Here is an 8,475-nt window from a genome sequence, read left to right on the forward strand (position 1 = left end):
TTCAGATTTGCCCAATTATTGGCAAAATATTTGATTGTTTAAAACACTGATTAGTGGCAAAAGATCAGAATTGGCAAATGCGGCCAATAACAGGGATTCAGTGAACGATTTACCGCACATACTGTAGAATCAGATTGTCTTACAGAGCAGCAAATTAGTCAGTGATTCAGTGAGTCATTGTCTTGCAAGGAAGCAGTCTCTGGCCAAGGACTCGTGGAATCTTACTAAACGTCTATATTTGACAACAGTTGTCAGTGGTTGTTGTTTTCAATGATCATGTCTACGTCGACCGTATTGGGCAAGAAGGCGAGATCCAACATGCCATTCACACTGGGTCAGATACAAGGAGCATCCCCGGGAGATGATCCGATTTATCCGACATGATTTACAATTCTAAAATGTGTTTTGCACCTTGTCTTTTTATTTTTTCCTTCTACTCAGCGGTTCTCTTCACGTCAGTTGCAGTATTGTTCAGCTCCGTTTCACAGATCCCTCTCACAAATGCTTATGGGGCGAGAGATGCTTTTAATGTGGAATGGCTCCATGTTATTTTTAACCATGCTGAAATGTTGAGTAAACAGCTTTGAGTCAAAAGTCGAAGGAGCTATTTTCTTTTTTTCGGTCTGCATCTCTCTCTCTCTCTCTGTCTTTCTCTGTCTCTCTCGCTGCCTCTCTCGCTGCCTGTCTCGCTGCCTCTCTCGCTGTCTCTGCCACTGTCTCTGTCTCTGTCTCTGTCTCTGTCTCTGTCTCTCTCTCTCTCTCTTCAACTTTAGTTGTTTAGTTTGGGCTACCTACGGTTTAAAATGTGCGTCAGAGCCTTTAGTTGGAACACTGTTTCTAAAGGTTGTAAGCTGCTAACTCTGCATGAAACAAGAGCCTAAAGGTCATTCCAACAACACACTGCTTTTCCATACATCCCTTCATATTCTCAGTGGGAAACGGACTGAACCCCAGGAGAGAAGACGAAATGATCAGACATAGTGTCATTGTACCATGTTTTGTGCTGCTACCATGTTGTGTTGCTAACATGTTGTTGTCATGTTGTGTTGCTATCACGCTGTGCTGCCATGTGTTGCTGACTTTCTATGCTGTTGTCTTAGGTCTCTCTTTATGTAGTGTTGTGTTGTCTCTCTTGTCGTCATGTGTGTTTTCTCCTATATTTGTATTGTATTCATTTTTTACATTTAAATCCCAGGCCCCGTCTCCACAGGAGGCCTGTTGCCTTTTGGTAGGCCATCATTGTAAATAAGAATTTGTTCTTAACTGACTTGCCTAGTTAAGTAAAGGTTACATAAATAAACATGAATCTCAAAGGAGTCATAGCAGTACACTCCTGCACAGACAGGTGGCAGCAGATAGCCATAAGGCAAGAGAACAGTGATGTCCCCAGACTAGTCCATAGTCATAGAGTTAATGTCAATGGGTTGTTAGTGGCTCTTTTATTCCATGCCACTTCTGTCTGACTGTCACTTCTCAGATTTGTGCAGACTTCACAACGCAGAATACCAAGTCACAACAGGAGAGATGGAGAGAGACTGGGAGCATGAGAGAAGCTGCAAGTCTAAAACGAATGGGAGGACACCAGGATAGTAAGGTTGACGGGGGTGGGTCTCTATTACGTCAAAGGAAAGGGAGGACGTGCTGCACAGGTAAGGAAACCTGTGTCTTTCTGTGAGAGAAAGGAAGTGTACTGGCTGTGTGTGTTGGAGGTATAGTCCAATAACGTTTGATTTAGGTAGAGTGCGAAGTGGTGTGAGAAGATTGGGTGAGTCAGGAACAGGAAGAGTGAAATTTGACTCATCCTTATTGTTAGATTATGTAGAGTGAAGGTAGATCATCATTCATGATCGTTAGAGAGTGTAAGGGAGGTATGGAATGGAGCGAGTGAGGTAGTGATGACAGGAAATTAAGACATCTCTCGCTCTGTCTCTCTCTCTCGCTCTCTCTCTCTCTCTCTCTCTCTCTCTCGCTCTCTCTCTCTCTCTCTCTCTCTCTCTCTCTCTCTCTCTCTCTCTCTCTCTCTCTCTCTCTCTCTCTCTCTCTCTCACTGGGAATGTTTTGTCAGGATTCCTCATCAGTTGATGTCAGCGTTTCGGCACAGGGGAGTGATTTAAGAGGGCACGGCGTTCTTGCCGTGCACCCACCCCTCCGAGGCTGTTCCAGTCTGCCAGTCCCGCTACGCTCTGCACTGCAATGTAAAAACAAACAAAACACCCTGGGCCTTTTTAATTATCTCCGGGGCACAGTCTGACAGCTCAGAGCTGAGGAGATAACCAGCTAAAGCGGAGTAACCAGCTATTACACTAAATATTTGGGTGCGTTGCACAGCTGAGGCCATGAGTGAGAGTGTGGGAAATATCGACTGGTGGAAAGTTGGAAAACAATTCAAACCCCAACTGGCATGATGGTATTAACAGCTTATCGTTAATGTCACTCAGTAGTTAAGATTTGAGTTGACTGTAGAGTTTACACACTACAATGGAATGGAACTTTCGAGCTTGCTTTACTCGCTCAATGTTCTAGGGTTCTAGCCAATGGTTTGTCGCCAGGTGAGATGTTTTTGACATGGTTAGGAGACAGGGTTTTGCTGGCGCCATTCTTATTATTTATGGCAGGAGGGTGGGTAACGTTGGGGGTGGGTTACATGTTGGTAAGGGATGTTATTTGAAGGTCGTGACCTTTCCTTATTACCAATTTACAAACCAGCCCAGTGTTGTAAATTGCTTTATTGTGCCACAGAGCGTGGGCACCACTCACCCGCGCAGGGCCACTTTGAAACCATGTTGATGTTGACCTATGGGGTCACTGGGGTACAAGAGTATTTTAGTAAATCAAAACTAATCATGAGAACTATTTAGTAAACTGAAATAAACTAATTAACAAACCTGCTTGAAAAATGAAAACTCCAAAATAAAATAAAATAAAACCCTAATGAAATATGTTCAGTTTTCAATGGAATTGGGTTTACAATGGAATGGAGTTTTCAATGGAGTTTTCAAGCTTATGAATCTGAAATCATAATATAATATTGTGTGTGTACATTGTACAATCAATTAGAGAGAGAGCCTCATATCACATTTATTTGAATATATCCACTGTACACATAAATCACAGCAAATTGGTTCCTGTTTCAGCCATGTCTTTGGTCACATTTGCTTGGTCAAACAAAAATCCTAATGAATGAATGAGAATAGAGCTGACCACAATGCAGGCGACGGCTGCAGGATGAAGTTGCTGAAACTTGCAGTCGACAGCAGGCATCATAACGTTTGATCCCATGATTTTTGTAAAGTTCATGCGGTTTCATGTAGGTGCAAGTCAGACTATTTGTATTCCCAGAATGCAGCACACTTTGAAAGGTGGTGAAGTGATCCGATTAAGGTGAGCACAATGAAATACTTTGCTCTCACATAGTCACGCAGAGTAGCAGCGCGAAGCACACCCATGCACATGGGCAGATACTCTGTACGACTGTGTGAGAGCAAAGTCTTGCATCGTGCTCATCTCAATGGGCGCGTTTTGAGCGGGTCACTTTTGTCAAGTTGGTGACCGTTGTTGGTCACTGCCTTTCAAAGTGTGTTGCATTGAACATGGTTGATACTGGACCAAAACAGCAGAAAAGTTTAGCCTCGTGCTTCAACGCTCCTGGTTGTTGCTGAAATTGACCCACTACTACTGTTTACTTAGTGCATCTACATCATCTTACTAGCCCCGTTTATACCTGGTTCTAACATGCGTCCTTTGTCCTGATCTTGTCCATATTCTGATTTGTGTCCACATTTTTTAGACAGTTGTAGATTATGGAGAGAAGGATTGTGATCAGACGTTCCTGACCACCATCTGGACAGTGAAACCAGTTAAATCATCATTCTCCCGCCTTCTAAAGTCATTGAAAGGGGGCACCATTGACTTATGATGTCAATATGTGTCTTAAATAAATAAATAAATATTATTTTGAAAGAATATCCGTAAAATAATTAGCATACATGGAGGGACCAGGAAATCTGGTACCAATGCGGACACAGTGGACCGATAAGAGACTCATTTTAATATCATGTGTAGATGCATATCTGAAAATGTGGGCACAATCAGAAGAAAGGATGAGTGTTTCTCCTTTCAGGAGAAAGGATGAATGTTAGCGCCGGGTATCAACTGAAACTATAAAACTTAAACAAAACAAAAAACAAGCTAGTAGTGGATCTGAAAACGAACTGAATCTAAACTGAGTTTCAAATCCAAATCCTAGAAGGAATATGTTGAGTAAACAGCCTTGAGTAAAATGTAAAAAAATAAATACATATGAAAACACAAAACTATAATAACCTTGCTCTTCCAAGGATCCGTGGTGATTTTTTGTTGACATAAACAAGTAATTTGAGCCCTGAGACTCTTTTTAATCATCATTGCTTCTACCAATGCTGCCTAAGGCCGAAAATACACAGACAATGTAAATCAACTGTAGAAAGATTTGATTAAGTGATGTCAAAGAAAGCCGGACTGAGTTTTGAAATAGTCAGTTTGCCTTTAATATACTCAGTAGTTGTTGATACTTTTTTGGATTGTTGATATCCTTGGCAATATCCAAACTGTTGAAAAAAGTGTATTTAGTGCAGTTAGTTCAGAATGGTCTGATTCCAAAAGTGTGACTGATAGAGATCCTACTCCAGCAACAAGGGTTGGCTTTTGATGGTAAATGAATCAGAATTGTTTGTCATCGGATCCATGTAATCTATATAATCCTGTGGTATTACATGTTGGCAGTGAAGCTTAGAGGTTTGCGCCACAGACAGTCCTGGCCTGGCTTCAAAGAGAACCGAACCAAGGTGGGTGGACAGAAATCCTACGACAGAGTGTTGATATCGAACATCGGTGGGATAATTCCTGGTCAACGTATGTGTGAACTATGTGTTGCTCCCTCCGCTGATAACGTGGTCACATTCCATCAATACAAGTGTGTTATCCAAAGCTTACACCCGAGTGATTGTAAAGTAGGCTCACACATATTCAGTCGCCATGCTTTGGAGACTTATACCCACAAAAGGTGCTGACTTTTCTCCGTGATAGCATGCAGTAACATGTCATGTTAGTAACATGTTATTTCTTGCCTTTTTGCTATGTTGAATAATCAACCACTTTCGTCAAAAGTCTCGAGTGATTTTCATGTTTTGTTTTCTAATTGGTTGAGAAACATGAAATAGGGGGATATCTCCCCCTGGAAGGATTGCAATACTGTTGTCTTAAACATTTAGAATGGCTGTTTTCACTGGGTTTTAACAATGACCAGCCCTTACCGAGAAACACCTCAATCACCATTTCCTTTCACCAAATGACTTATCTGCCTGATAGTTTAATTATGTTCTGTATCCTGATCATGACCCCCAGATGGTTGCTTATGGGTATAAAAGTCATTATTTACAGTGTGAGGGTCTGACTGTGTGAGGGTCTGACTGTGTGAGGGTCTGACTGTGTGAGGGTCTGACTGTGTGAGGGCCATATCTGACAATGCGGCAGTAAGCGAGTGAGGGGCCTGGTGTTTATTTTATGCCGGCTAAATGACGGGTTCAGGACTACAGCTTCCTCTTCTCTTTAAACATAATTACAGGGGGATTCCTCGCTTAAACACCGCTTGATGGTTCTGCTGAACTCTGCTGTGTTTTATGTGACACTGTTTTCACGACGGAGTAAAATACAGAGTCACTGAAATTCATAGTATAACATTTTTTTTTGACTATTTGTGACTTGAGTCCTCTGATTTCTTATATTTCTCAAAGATTATATTGTATAATAGATACTGTTATAAAGTTAAAGTTCAACAGACATTACCCTGCTCCCATTCCGTAATCACCACCATTAAGCAATTTGAATAATCAAACAGAATTAACAACATTAATTATTGATTGTTATATTAATAGCTACATATTTTAACACATATTTACATTTACATCTACAGTTCTTTCAAAGATTTCACAGAATACAAAGCTGGACTTAATATCTCTCTCATAGCCGCTTGCTCCCATGGAGAGTGCCTGAAATGCAGTGAGGGTGAGGCGGGCCAGGGCGGTGTACTGTAGCAGTGTGGACCTCCAAGGTTGTAGCAACATACCTTCCCCATGGTGGGTCCTGGGTCTCAGGCAGCTATTACAGGCCAGTAGACTCTACCTGGGGAATACCTCTCTCTCTGTCTCTGTCTGTCTGTCTCTCTCTCTCTCTTGCATGCTGTTTACCCCAACGCTGTCAAACTCAGAACCGGACCAGTCCAGAACCAAGTACTCACTGAGGGGGTGTACATCTCCTTCAACACCACTGCTACATCATGTCCTTGTTCGGACGTAGTTTTGTTCTAGCTTTTGGCTTGCATTATTATTTCTTACAACATAATATTTGCATTGTCAACATTACTAAAAACACAATTAGATTTTAGGTTCACTATTACATTATAAATTACATTGTTGCAGCTTGGAAATAGTTATACATTTTCACAACTTTATGCTCGATTGTGCATCCATTAATTTGATGAAAATAAATATTGTAAATTGATAATACTCTACAGGATGATGTATCATGTTGAAGATGCAACAGTAAACATAAAATATTTACTGTCTATTGAAAGTATTGTTAATGGAAGGCTAATTTATTTCTGATTGTAAAGTGTCAATGTGATTTAGCTCTATTTTATTGAGGTAATAATAACAAGCTACGTCGATAGGTAGACAACGTGGATAGGTAGGTCTCTATTTGTTATTAAATGAATAACATGTCTCTCTTTGAGCTATCCTACAGTATGGTTTTAAAAACGTACTGTCTGTGTGCTCATTCGACCCAACGATCGTAATAAGAAGTGCTGCAGCATTTCTTCCAGTGTCTTAGAATATATTTCAAAGCATGACATTCCTTCACTTCAAAACTCTTGGTTCACTTCCCAGCCGATGCAATCCCATGTGATACTACTGCTTACCTTGTGATTATTTAGTTTGTCACTCGACCTCAGAATCTTCTCATTTCTAGAGCCATGCATGACGGCAAGCAGAAAGAATATCATAACTATTCACGTTACAAAAATATTCCCATGCAATTTGTTGCTACTTTTGAGATTGATTAGCTACATTTTCATGAATTATCGTGAATTAGCTAAACGTTAAATGATAATACTTATGTTGATGATTAATACATTGTGGAGACGATTGTGACTTTAGATATTTCTGAACATGTATTTTACCCATTGATCGATTACAATAGACAGTCAAATTATAAATGCAAAAGCAAACAATATTAAAAAAAGAAGTACATTGGAATAAAGCATTTAGAAATGAAATACTACCACAATATATTTTTGTAAATGAAATAGTCATTCCAATCATAGTTTATCTTAAATGTATACACGATCTTTTTTATCAAAGTCTATTCAATATCATTTTACTTTTAGTATCATTCTTATAATTTCTCTGGTCATTATTTCTACTTTTGTTGTTGATGTTGTAGTTATATTGTATTATGTTGTACCATTTACTGTGGTTGCATGTTTGAATTTGGGTAGTTTGGTGTGTTAATTAAACATATTATATGTCTTAATGATAAATGTTCTATTAGGTCTATACTTACTCTTAATAATGTTTTTTTTTAAATTGAAACGCTAACATAAGTACTTGACCAATGTGTAGACTTTGTCAAATGTACGCCTTTTAAATTGAAAAGGGTGCTTTCAAAAAAACATGTTATTTAATATACTATTAAATGAACCTACATTTAAATCAAACATCAGGTTAGTTGATGATTCCAGTCACCCCCTTATTCATGTCTGCAAGACAGCCTCTCTCTATGACCTTGGTCATGCATAATGTGACAGGCATGAGGACTGTGAATCTGAGACGCCGTTTAGCCAAGGTCGACGACCCTCCTGCACTTAACGCAACATACAGAATACAGATAATAATAAAGATATGAAAATGTAATCTTGCGTGTTTTACGATTTTGTCCATGTTTGAAAATGTGTGTACTTGTATGTATTTGTGAGTGTGTGTGTGTCTGTGTGGGTGTGTGGGTGGGTGTATGTGTGGGAAGGTCGGGCCGGGGGGTGTCAGTGCGGGTGAATTTACGAGTGTGCAACGAAGCGACTCTGACGCACACAGACTAAAAAGAGCCTGGGTCAGCTCGTCGTTTCCCATCTCCTTAGCCCTCGGCCCTGCCTGCCCCTACGTACCCAGAGGCCAGCCCATAACCCGGACCCCTGGAAGACAGGAGACGCCATGGCCCCATCCTACATCCCCACGTCCCGCCATCCCGCCACCTCGCTCCTGGGTTACTCACTGGCTAACTGTGTGGGACAATATTTTACCAGTGAGGTCACAGTCTGCGTCGTTCGTTATCACTTTGTTATTGGCTAGAGTATAACTTTGATAATATAGTACTCTCTCCGTAAAATCACATAATCAAGATTAAAGTGTGTGGGGTTTTTTTTTTTACGCTACTGTGAAATAA

General features: G+C 40.4%; 1 long non-coding RNA gene across 1 annotated transcript; it reads left to right on the forward strand.

Annotated features, from left to right (window-relative positions):
* The first annotated feature begins 1,465 nt into the window (after positions 1-1,465).
* On the forward strand, positions 1,466-7,580 carry LOC149970781 (uncharacterized). Its single transcript, XR_016492850.1, has 2 exons — positions 1,466-1,649; positions 2,066-7,580. It is a non-coding gene; the product is annotated as an uncharacterized LOC149970781 (long non-coding RNA).
* Positions 7,581-8,475: the final 895 nt, after the last annotated feature.

Source organism: Oncorhynchus mykiss, chromosome 28 (assembly GCF_057628025.1).
Source record: "Oncorhynchus mykiss isolate SJ-2025 chromosome 28, ASM5762802v1, whole genome shotgun sequence".
In the NCBI taxonomy this organism is placed as follows: domain Eukaryota; kingdom Metazoa; phylum Chordata; class Actinopteri; order Salmoniformes; family Salmonidae; genus Oncorhynchus; species Oncorhynchus mykiss.